Genomic DNA, 12,534 nt, shown 5'->3' with positions numbered 1-12,534 from the left:
ACCCTAAAATTTAGGATCATGGCATTTGTGAACAGCAATAGTTTTACTTTTTTCCTTTCCAGTTTGGTTGTCTATTTATTTTTCTCCCCCAATTGCCCTGACTAGCATTTCAAGGACAATGTTTAAAAGCAATGGTGATAATTGACATCCTTCTCTGGTTTCTGACTTTAGTGGGAAAGTTTTCAGTCTTTAAATGTTGAGTCTGATATTAGTTCTGCATTTTTCAAATATGTACTTTATCATATGGAGCAAGTTGCCTAGTAGTATTTTCTTAATTATAGAAACACATGTGTATGTTCCACAGGAACCTTTTGGTCAAAATATAATAGCAATAATTTGTCTTTATCTGTACAAGTATGTGTAGATTTTATTTTTCCATCCAATCTTTGTAAAGAAATTTAATTGTAATAAAAGGTGAATCAATTTGCATTTAGTCATTGCTTTCATTGCTTCATTGCTAATACAAATACCATACAACGAGTTGCCTTAAGCAATGGGAAGCTATTGGCTCACTGTTTTGATTCTAGGAGAAGTAAAAAATCAAGGCATTAGTAGAATGATGTTTTCTCCCCGAATACTAGGCTCACACCCATCACAATGCAGACCAAGGTGATGTCAAAACTAATACACAGGGGTGCGGACGGCGGACGGGAGGGCAGGCGCCGGAGGAAATCCAGGTCGCGGTTCCGGCGGCCGGATCCCGTGGGCCGCGGAACCCGGAGTGCTGCCTAAGTGTAATCTTGAAGATGGGAGGTGCTGTAAGTGCCGGAGAAGACAACGATGAGCTGATAGATAATTTGAAAGAAGCGCAGTACATACGGACTGAACTGGTGGAGCAGGCTTTCCGAGCTATTGATCGTGCAGATTATTATCTTGAAGAATTTAAAGAAAATGCTTATAAAGATTTGGCGTGGAAGCATGGGAACATTCACCTTTCTGCCCCGTGCATATACTCTGAGGTGATGGAAGCTTTGGACCTTCAGCCTGGGCTCTCGTTACTGAACCTGGGCAGTGGCACTGGGTACCTCAGCTCCACGGTTGGACTCATTTTAGGTCCTTTTGGTGTAAATCATGGGGTGGAAGTTCATTCAGAAGTGATAGAGTATGCAAAACAGAAACTGGACTTCTTCATCAAAACAAGTGGTAGCTTTGACATGTTTGAATTCTGTGAACCTTCCTTTGTCACTGGCAATTGCTTGGAGATTTCTCCAGACTGCACACAGTATGACCGTGTGTACTGTGGAGCTGGGTTTCAGAAAGAGCATGAAGAGTACATGAAGAATCTCCTCAAAGTTGGGGGGAATCCTTGTCATGCCACTAGAAGAGAAGTTGACTAAGATAACGCATACTGGTCCTTCTGCTTGGGAAACCAAAAAGATTCTGGCTGTTTCTTTTGCTCCTCTCATCCAGCCCTGCCATTCAGAGTCAGGAAAATCAAGACTTGTCCAGTTACCTCCACTCGCAATTCGCAGCCTCCAGGATTTAACTCGCATAGCAATCCGGGGTACTATTAAGAAGATAATTCACCAGGAAACAATGAGCAAAAATGGAAATAGACTCAATAATACTCCCAGGTTTAAACGAAGGCGAGTTCACCGCCGTCGAATTGAAACGATTGTCTTTTTGGACAAAGAAGTCTTTGCTAGTCGAATTTCCAACCCCTCTGACGACAATTGTGAAGATCCCGAAGAAGAACGGCGGAATGAAGAAAAGACCTCCCCAGAAACGAAGCCGGACCCCCCAGTTAACTTTCTACGCGAGAAGGTCCTGAGCCTCCCTCTGCCAGATCCCCTGAAATACTACCTGCTGTATTACAGAGAAAAATAACTCTCTTGCTTGAAAAGGGCAACTTGGGAAAAGAAGGTTGCTGGAGTATGACACCTATGCCACCTGCACAGACAGACAGAATGGAGAAGAAACCCGCTGTACCCGTCAGCTTCTCTTTCCAGTTTATTCTTGGTTGTCCTCTAAAATTTTCATTGAGTAGTATGATTTCTTTAAAAATAACCTGACAAATGTAAACTGCATAGAAGTATGTTTTTGCAAAGGGGTGAGAATCTCCCACAGAAAGTGTTTACATTTAACTCTGATGAAACACTGAATTTAATGTGTATTAGGCAGCACCATAAAGACTGCATGATGGCTACTTCTCGTACGAGATATACACACTGTGCATTTAAAATGAAAACTGCAACGGAAATTGTTTTGCTTATAATATGTGAAAGAAAGCACAAGTCTGTAAGTGTGTAAAATCTTTTCTGGGTGTGATAAACCTATACCCAAGTTTGAATTTTATGTTATCTGCCTCTGTTGCTGGTATTGAATTTCACTAAACTTTTTAGTTTTCTATAAGGGGATCATTTTGAAAAGCCCTCCTTATTTTAATTAAATTAATTAAATCTTATGTGAGTTGTTAATTGCAATTTTTAAAAGGAAAAATTGTGATTGTGGGAGGAGGAATAAAAGTATCATACTATCAGATGTCTTTCTGGAATTCAAAAGACTCCCAAGGAATTATTTTTCCTGGCACCTTTTGTTACCTTTAAAAGGACCAATGTCTAGTAATCCCTAAAAGAATATCCTGAAAAATGAGACAAGTTGTGTGTGTTTAATTAATAAGCTAAATTAATTTTACTCAAACAGAAGGAATGATTATTTACGCAACATTAATGACTGTTAAGAGTTTCTAAGGCACCGACAAGCTGGTTTCTCCTAGCAGGTGGGAAGTATCAAGACTAGGAAATTAACTGGGGACTGTTAGAGGTTTCTCCTTTACAAGGTTTAAAGTGGTTAACTGATCACAAGGATTACATGGTTAACAAATAGTGACGTGCATTCCTTTGACATAGAACAGCCCCCCATCTAGAGCCTATGTGTTCAGATACTGCTCATTTACTTACCATAGTAGACAAAGGAGCCACAGACGCCACCAACCCTTCTGCATTCCTAGAATTCACTGCCCCCTAGCCATCCTTATAGGCCCTGGGGTCTTACCTAAGCCCCAACCCACTCCCACTGACTAGCCTGTTCTCACCTATAGATGTACTGTATAAGTTCATAACTGACTCCGCCAGAGGTGCACTGAAGTTTATTCTTCAGACTGCCTCCGTTGGGAGAGCTTCCCAATTAAACCTTTGCCTGCAGTCGCTGGTCTCTGCGATCCAATTGTCTCACCCCGAACCTCTAACAGGGACCGTATTACAGACAGCTTGTGCTTGATGGACTTTAGTGTGCTATTTTTCTGTAACCACATTAGAGTACTGCTTCATATCTTTTATCTTTTATAATTCTGGAGGAAAAAAAGATTTGTTAGTTTCATAATTTTTCTTAAAAACAGATATATTTTTAGGAGCTCTATTGCATTAGAACAGTTGAACTCCAGTGACTTGTGAAATAAATCTTCTCCAGGCCTTGTGATGATATACATTGACAGCCAGAAATGACCAAGTTGTGGATCTGAAAGAAATGACAGTACTTAACTGGTCAGATGGCAGAGTGTTGTGAAGTTATATTGTTTATTCCAAAAGATTGGTTCTTTCTGAAGCTTTTTTTTTTAATGCAAAGGAAAGAATAATATAAAATGTTAACAATAAACTCAAACCCTCAAGAGTGTTGAGTAGAATTAAGCATCCAGATTTTAGAATTAAGTTTCACCCTTGGGAGTTGCTGGGGTTTCATTAACTGAGCTCTGGTTATTTTGGGCCTTTTCTGTTTTTGTAATAACAATCATTTTCACCATGGGATACAATCTGCATGCATAGGAGGAAAAACATGTATACTACCCTAGATTTGTAAATACAAGCTATTTTTTGTAAAGTTCAAGTTTTGTTTAACTGCTTTTAACTGAAAGTCAGGTATCATTTTTTCAGAGAGAAATGCTGGTTTAAGTTTACTTACTAATACTTCATAGTTTGCAGATCCTTGTCGACATTATTCTAACTGTAGAGATCTCTGTAGATACATGGAGAATTTTGGGCATAACATTGAATGAATGGATATGTATGAAATCTGTTATATTAGGTGGTTTGACTTTTTTTTATTGACTTTGCAATAATATTACATTAAAAATATATATGTGAGGTCCCATTCAACCCCACACCCCCACCCCACCTCTTCCCCCCCCCCCCCCCAGCAACACTCGTTCCCATCATCATGACACATCCATTGGATTTGGTAAGTACATCTTTGGGCACCTCTGCACCTCATAGGCAATGGTCCACATCATGGCCCATACTCTCCCCCATTCCATCCAGTGGGCCCTGTGAGGATTTACAATGTCCGGTGATTGCCTCTGAAGCACCATCCAGGGCAGCTCCATGTCCCAAAGACGCCTCCACCTCTCATCTCTTCCTGCCTTTCCCCATACACATCAGCCACCATGTCCACTTTTCCCAATCCAATGCCACCTCTTCTATGTGGACATTGGATTGGTTGTGTCCATTGGACCTCTATGTCAAGAGGAGGCTCAGATTCCGCATGGATGCTGGATGCAATCCTCCCACTTTCAGTTGTAATCACTCTAGGCTCCATGGTGTGGTGGTTGTCCTTCTTCAACTCCATCTTAGCTGAGTGTGGTAAGTCCAATAAATCAGATTGTAGGTGCTGGAGTCTGTTGAGGCTCAGGACCTGGCTATCACATTGTCAGTCCAGAGATTCAAATCCCCTAAATATATCTTAAACCCCAACACTAACTGCACCTCCAGCACATTAGCATGTTTTTACAATCTAACATAAAGGCAAATGTGGTTTAAAAAAAAAGTCCAAGCAACCCAGACATTGATTTTTTTTTAAACCACATTTGCCTTTATGTTAGATTGTAAAAACTCTTTATAATGCATAGGACATGTTTTTCCTGATTTATGTTAAGCTTTTCCTAGCATTTATATTTACATGTCAGACTGTGCTTTTTTTCAAAACCAGGATTAGTTTTGATAGATAGATAGGTAGATAGGTAGGTAGATAGATAGATGTAATATATGTGAAATAGTTTGGAGTTTATCTTATAAAAATAAAGGGTTATTATAAGTAAGTTTTCTGGTGTTTAAGCACCTTAAACCAGAGTTAAGTATAATATACTATTTCATATTTTCAAACAGATAAATTATAACATAATATGTATTCTCTGCAAGCTCCTTTATGAAATATATTGTAAACCACATTCTTGACTATTGTTTCTGATGTTTTGAATAGTCCATATTTTAAAATTAGGTGACTTTTGTCTTGAAAATTAGTAAGGCCATAAATTTGTGCACAACAAATTTCAGATTTTATAAATATTAGTTATGTAATATAAAAATAAAATGTATATAAAAAATACTTTTGCCAGTCTGGAATTTTCAGGGGATTAACACAGGGAATTTGAAATACGGTTTTTAATGACATAGATTTAATGACATAGATTAAAAAAAACACCATGGATAAATAAAAAAATATATCAAGAAAGGTAGTTAAGACAAAAAAAAAAGCTAATACACAAAATTTAATTCACCACAATTATTTTCTTAAATTGCCAAGTCAATCATTCTAACATATACTTTATTTTATTTTATTTTAGGTCTTAATTTGCCTTTATTTATTTTTTTCCAAATTCTACTCAATTTATTCATTTTTTAAAAAGATAATACATTAAAAAAATATGAGGTCCCCATTCGCCCCCATCACCCCCACCTCACCACTCCCCCCCAATAACACTCTCCCCCATTTTCATGTCACATCCATTGCGTCTGGTGAGTACATCTCCAGGCATCGCTGCACCCCATGTCACGTGTTCCACACCATAGCCCACTGTTTCTCATGTTCCATCCAGTGGGCCATGGGAGGACATACAACATTCAGCAATTGTCCTTCGGGCACCACCCAGGACAACTCCAAGACCAGACAATGTCTCCACATCTCTTCTCTTCCTCCCCTTCCATGCACCCAGCAGCCACCATGACCACTTTTTCCACATCAATGTCACATTTTTCTCAATTATTAACCAAAATAGTTCATGAATAGAATATCATTAAGTTCACTCTGATCCTTACTGTGTTCCTCCTTCCTGTGGACCTTGGCTTGGTTGTGTCCATTCCACATCTATGTCAAGAGGGGTTTAGATTCCACATGGATATTGGATGCAATTCTCCTGCTTTCAGTTGTGGGCACTCTAAGTTCCATGGTGTGGTGGTTGACATTCTTCAACTCCATGTTAGCTGAGTGGAGAAAGTCCAATAAATCAGAGTGTAGGAGCTGAAGTCTATTGAGGTCAGGGCCTGGCTATCATATTGTCAGTCCAGAGATTCAAATCCCCTAGATATATCTTAAACCCGAGCACCAACTACAATCCCAGTAAAGTAGCATGAAAGTCTTGTGAAAAGGGATCCCATCTGAGTCCAGCTCCATCACGCAGAAATGTCAGCTCCAAAGAAGGGTCAACTGGCATGGCAGTGAACCCCATTTACCATGACCATAGAACCTGTGGGTCTCTTTAGCCCTCAAAAGGACCAAAACCTGGGGTTGTATCTACTTTACCTGTCTCTGAGACTCTGCTCAGGTGTGCATAAGGGCAATCCTTTGGACAACCTCCAGACTCCTTTTTAGAGACTCATAGCCATATAAACTCATTTGTCCTTTACATTTCCCCCTTAATTTAGGTGGAACAGCATTTTTAACTCCTGTTATTATATGTAGACAGGAATATTCTCCTGGTCCGCGTTGAACCTTTAATTTAAGGACATTTTCTAGTTGCATCATCAGCTGGTACTTGGTTGTGATCCCTCGGTGCCAGGGAGGCTCATCCCCGGGTGTCATGTCCCACGCTGGGTGAATGCATTGCATTTACATGCTGGGTTTGGCTTTGAGACTGGCCACATTTGAGTAACACAGAGGCTGTCAGGAGGAAACTCCTAGGCACAATGCTGCTCTAGGCCTTGTTCTTATTTCAGGTGTATAGGCTCACAAGCATAGTCATTAGTATCAGGGGCTCACTGTTGGACCCTCATTCCTTCCTGATCCTTACTGTTGCACCTGGGGGACTGCCGCTGCTTCCCTAGGGACCACAAAAGAGCTCCACCCCAGCGAGTAACCCAGTACCACCCCAGCTGTTGTTTTTAATTGTTTCTACTATGAGTATATCCAAACATTACCATGCAACGAGGATGCCCTGTATAACTTCCTGTCAACCATATATCATCTGTCAATAACATCCCATACCAGTATTCCTCCACTGCCATTGTTGAACCACACTGTGATCCAAAACTTCCTGAAAAGTGAAGCTCAATACAATGTCAGGTTCCCTTACTAGTAAAATGAAATATAGCGATGACTTTAAGGGTTAGATATAGAATACGTATTGATTTTCAAAGAATTCTACATCCTATTTTTTTTCTTTTTTCCTAATTATTGAGCTTCTTTTCACAAGAGCCCTAGATCACAGTAATTCATATATACAATATACAGTACTCCCACACATCCACCATAAAACCTTTTCCCTTCCACAGCAATAATCTTATAACTTATTCACATCATATTTACTTAAACTGATGTACAGTCTGTGAGACAATAGCTTTCAAACAAGGTGACATCTGTGTTTACATTGTGGTCCATACTTTAGGCTATACAGTTTTCTATATTTTTTAGTTATCCTCTGTTTTACATTATGGTTTACATTATTAGTCTGTCATCCCCTATATGTTTTTGGTGTAATATTACATGTTTTATATCTATCCTTGTGTACTCTCATGAAACTCCTCTCTTGCCCCCACGTTAACCTTGGTTCCATCCATTGAACATCCATTTTCCCCTCTCTTTGGGGCCCACAGCGACAGCCAATCTCCATTTCCCAAGGAACCCCATTCAGAGATACTTTCAACAGTGTTCAGGGTCTGACTTGCTGAACTGTCCTAATGCCCTGGGAGCCACCCTTTCTCTCGAGAGATACATTTCCCTCTATTAGATGGCATTCGTCCTCCCCAGGTTGTGGGTTCACCCCCACTCTCACTACTTGGGTCTCTACCCAATGGTACCACCCACCCTGGCAAAATGAGCATTCAGACATTCTGCAGGAGTCCGTCCCATGTCAGACCATCCCCTCCGAGCATCCTAAACAGGTAACCCTCCTAATTATATATTGATACGGTTTTCTCAGCATTTTACTCTCAACCAACACCTGACAACCTCCTATGTTCGTATGTTGCCCCTCCCTCTCCCCAATTTTTTGGGCAATATTACCCATCTGCATATCCCAAGCCCCCCTCAAACGCACAAAGCCCCACCCAAAGGCAACCCTTTGTCCCCATTTTATCTCTTCTTTGTGCTCATACTTACCGCCAGCTCATCATAGATTCCACCCCTGCAGACGTCGGCTCACATCCTTCCTCCACCCCCTGATTTCCTGTAAGCCTATCTTCCAGTCTCTAGCTCTCTGAAGCAGCGCGCTTATTTCATATCATTGAGGTCATGTAGTATTTGTCCTTCAATACCTGGGTTGCTTCACTCAACTTAAGGTTCTCAAGATTCATCCATGTTATCACGTGTGTTTGTAGTGTATTTCTTCTTAAAGCCGAGTAGTATTCGATTGTATGTATATACCACATTTTATTGATTTCACTCATCTGTTGCTGGGCATTTGGGTGGATTCCAACTTTTGGCGATAGTGAACGAAGCTACTCTGAACATTGGTGTGCATATATTGGTTTGTGTCCTTGTTTTCAGTTCTGCTTGGTATATACCCAGCAGTGGAATTACTGGGTCATATGGCAAATCTATGGTTAGTTTTTTTTTTTTTTTTTTTTTATGGTTAGTTTTTTGAGAAACCGCCAAACTGTTCTCCAGAATGGTTGGATCCTTCTGCATTCCCACGAGCAGAGGATGAGTGTTCCCATTTGTTCACATCCTCTGCAGCATTTGTATTTTTCAGTTTTTTTCATAGCCACCAATCTTATGGGAGTAAGATGGTATCTCATTGTACTTTTGATTAGCATTTCTCTGATAGCTAGATATTTGGAGCATTTTTTCATGTGTTTTTCAGCCATTTGTATTTCTTCTTTGCAGAAGTGTCTGTTTAAATCTTTTTCCCATTTTTTAAATGGGTTGTTTCTCTTTTTATTTTCAAGACATACGAGTTCTTTTTATGTGCAAGTTATAAGTCTCTTATCAGATATACAGTTGCCAAATATTTTCTCCCATTGTGTAGGTTCCCTTTTTACTTTCTTGACAAACTCCTTTGAGGTGCAGAAGGCTTTAATTTTGAGGAAATCCCATCTATCTATTTGTTCTTTTGCTGCTCGTGCTTTTGGTGTGATATTCATGAAGCTATTTCCTATTACAACGTCTTGTAGATGTCTCCCTACACTGCTTTCCAAGGTCTTTATGGTCTTGGCTCTTATATTTATGTCTTTGATCCATCTTGAGTTGATCTATGTATAAGGTGTCAGACGGTAATCCTCTTTCATTCCTCTACTACATATGGATATCCAGTTCTCCAGGCACCATTTGTTGAATAGGCCATTCTCTCCCAGTTGAAATGGTTTAGTGGCTTTATCGAATATTTTATGGCTATATATATTAGGTTCTATATCAGAAATTTCAATTCAATTCCATTGGTCTGTGTGTCTCTCCTTATGCCAATACCATGCTGTTTTCACTACTGTAGCTTTGTAGTATATTTTGAAATCAGGTAGAGTGATTCCTCCAATTTCGTTTTTCTTTTTCAATATGTCTTTGGCTTTTCAGGGCTTCTTTCCTTTCCAAATAAATTTCATAGTTATTTTTTCTAGTTCTTTAAAGAAGGCTGTGTTGATTTTTATTGGGATTGCATTGAATGTGTAGATCAGTTTTGGTAGGATAGACATCTTAATAATATTTAGTCTTCCTAACCATGAACAGGGAATATTGTTCCATTTATTTAGTTCTTTGATTTCCTTGAACAGTCTTGTATAGTTCTCGGTGTATAACTTTTTTACATCTTTAGTTAAATTTATTCCTAAATATTTGATTTTTTTATTTACTATTGTAAATGGTATTTGTTTCTTGATTTCCTCCTGATCTTGCTCATTATTGGTGTACAGAAATGCTGCTGATTTTTGTGCATTGATCTTATAACCTGCGACTTTACTAAACTCATTTATGAGTTCTAGAAGCTTTGTTGTAGACCTCTTAGGGTTTTCTTTGTATAGGATCATGTCATCTGCAAATATTGAAATTTTGACTTCTTTCTTTCCAATTTCAATGCCATTTTTATCTGTTTCTTGCATCAGTGCTTGAGCAAAGTACTTCTAAGACAATGTTAAATAGAAGGGGAGAGAGTGGGCATCCTTTCCTTGTTCCTGAATTTAGAGGGAAGGATTTTAGGATTTCTCCATTGTAAACGATGTTGGTTGTGGATTTTTCATGTATACTCTTTATCATGGTCAAAAAATTTCCTTGTATTCTGATCTTTTGGAGTGTTTTTATCAAGAAAGTGTGCTGTATTTTTTCAAATGCTTTTTCTGAATCTATAGATATAATCATGTGATTTTTTTCCTGCAGTCTGTTTATATGGTGTATTACAGTGATTGATTTTCTTATGTTGAACCATCCTTGCATACGTGGAATGAATCCCACTTGGTCGTGGTGTACGATTCATTTAATGTGTTGTTGAATATGATTATCAAGTATTTTGTTATGTATTTTTGCATCTAGGTTCATTAGAGAAATAGGTCTGTAATTTTCCTTTCTTGTGGTGTCTTTGTTTGGCTGTGGTACTAGGGTAATATTGGCATCATAGAAGGAGTTAGGCAATGTTCCTTCTGTTTCAATTTTTTGGAAGAGTATCAGCAGGATTGGTGTTAGTTCTTTCCGGAATGTTTTGTAGAATTCACCAGTGAAGCCATCGGGCCCTGGGCTCTTCTTAGTTGGGAGGTTTTTAATGACTGATTGTGTCTCTTTCCTTGTGATTGGTTTGTTGAGATCAACTACTTCATCTTTCGTCAATATAAGCTGCTTGTATGTTTCCAGGAATTTGTCCATTTCCTCTGAATTGTCATTTTTGTTGAAATATAATTTTTCAAAGTATCCTCTTATGATAGTCTTTATTTCTGTGGGGTCAGTGGTGATATTTCTTTTCTCATTTCTTATTTTGTGTATTTGAATCTTCTCTCTTTTTTTCTTTTTTAGTCTCACTAAAGGTTTGTCAATTTTATTGATCTTTTCAAAAATCCATCTCTTGGTCTTGTTTATCTTTTCAAGTGCTTTCTTATTTTCTATTTCTTTTAGTTCTGTTCTTATCTTTGTTCTTTCTTTCTTTTTCTTCTTGTGGGATTATTTTGTTGTTATTTACTAATTCCTCCAAATGTGCAGTTAGTTCTTCAATTTTTGTTCTTTCTTCTTTTTTGGTATATGGATTTATGGCTATAAATTTCCCTCTTAGTACTGCTTTTGCTGCATCCCATACGTTTAGGTATGTTGTATTATCATTATCATTTGTTTCAAGGTAGTTATTGATTTCTTTTGCGATTTCCTCTTTGACCCACTCTTTTTCTTAGAGTGTGCTGTATAATTTCCATATAATGGTGTGAAATCTGGGCCTCTGGCCCTTGAAGATTTCCAGCTTCACTCCACTGTGGTCAGAGATATTGTTTTGTATGATTTCAATCTTTCTGAATTCATTCAGCCTTTCTTTGTGACCTAGCATATGGTCTATCTTGGAGAATGATCCATGTGCACTTGAGAAAAATGTATATCCTGCTGTATTTGGGTGTAATGATCTGTATATGTTTATTAGATCCAGCTCCTGTAATATACTGTTCAAATATTTTGTTTCTTTAGTGATTCTCTTTTGAGATGTTCTGTCCAGATTTGATAGTGGTGTATTAAAATCTCCCACTATAATTGTAGATGCATCTATTTTTCACTTAGTTTTTCCAGTGATTGTCTCACATATTTGGAGGTGCCCTTGTAAGGAGCATAAATATTATTGATTGTTTGTTATTCTTGAGAGATTGTCCCTTTCAGTAATATGTAATATCCTTCTTTACCTCTCACAATTTTTTCGCATTTAAAGTTTATTTTGTCTGATATTAATATAGCTAATCCTGCCTTTTTTTTTTTTGGTAATTGTTTGCTTGTAAGATTTTTTCCCAACCATTCACTTTCTGCCTCCATGAATTTCTGGGTTTAAGATGTGTTTCATGTAGATAGCATATAGATGGGTCATATTTTCTCACCCAGTGTCCCAGTGTGAATCTTTTAATAGGTGAGTTTAATCCTTTGACATTCAGTGTTATTACTTTCAAGGAATTATTTATTTTATCCCTATTTTGTTTAGACTTGTGTTTGTCTTTTTGTAATTTTTGATGCACTTACACTCTCCTCCAACTCTGCCTCTCCTGTTTTTTCCTTTCTTCCTGCAGTACTCCCTTTAGTATTTCTTGAAAGGCATGGTTCTTGTTTTCAAACTCTTTCAGTTTCTGTTTATCTGTGAATATTTTGAACTCCCCATCATTTTTGAATGCTAGTTTAGTGGGGTAGAGTATTCTTTGTAGGAAATTATTTTCTTTTAGTACGTTGACTATCTCA

The 12,534-nt window shown here is 38.2% G+C and overlaps 1 pseudogene; it reads left to right on the top strand.

Moving 5' to 3' along the window:
• Positions 1-710: 710 nt before the first annotated feature.
• Positions 711-1,897, top strand: LOC101427435 (protein-L-isoaspartate O-methyltransferase domain-containing protein 2 pseudogene; annotated as a pseudogene).
• The last annotated feature ends 10,637 nt before the right edge of the window (positions 1,898-12,534 follow it).

Source organism: Dasypus novemcinctus, chromosome X, assembly GCF_030445035.2.
Source record: "Dasypus novemcinctus isolate mDasNov1 chromosome X, mDasNov1.1.hap2, whole genome shotgun sequence".
Lineage (NCBI taxonomy): Eukaryota > Metazoa > Chordata > Mammalia > Cingulata > Dasypodidae > Dasypus > Dasypus novemcinctus.
The sequence above is the reverse complement of the archived record's forward strand: the minus strand, read 5'-3'. Positions and strand labels throughout refer to the sequence as shown.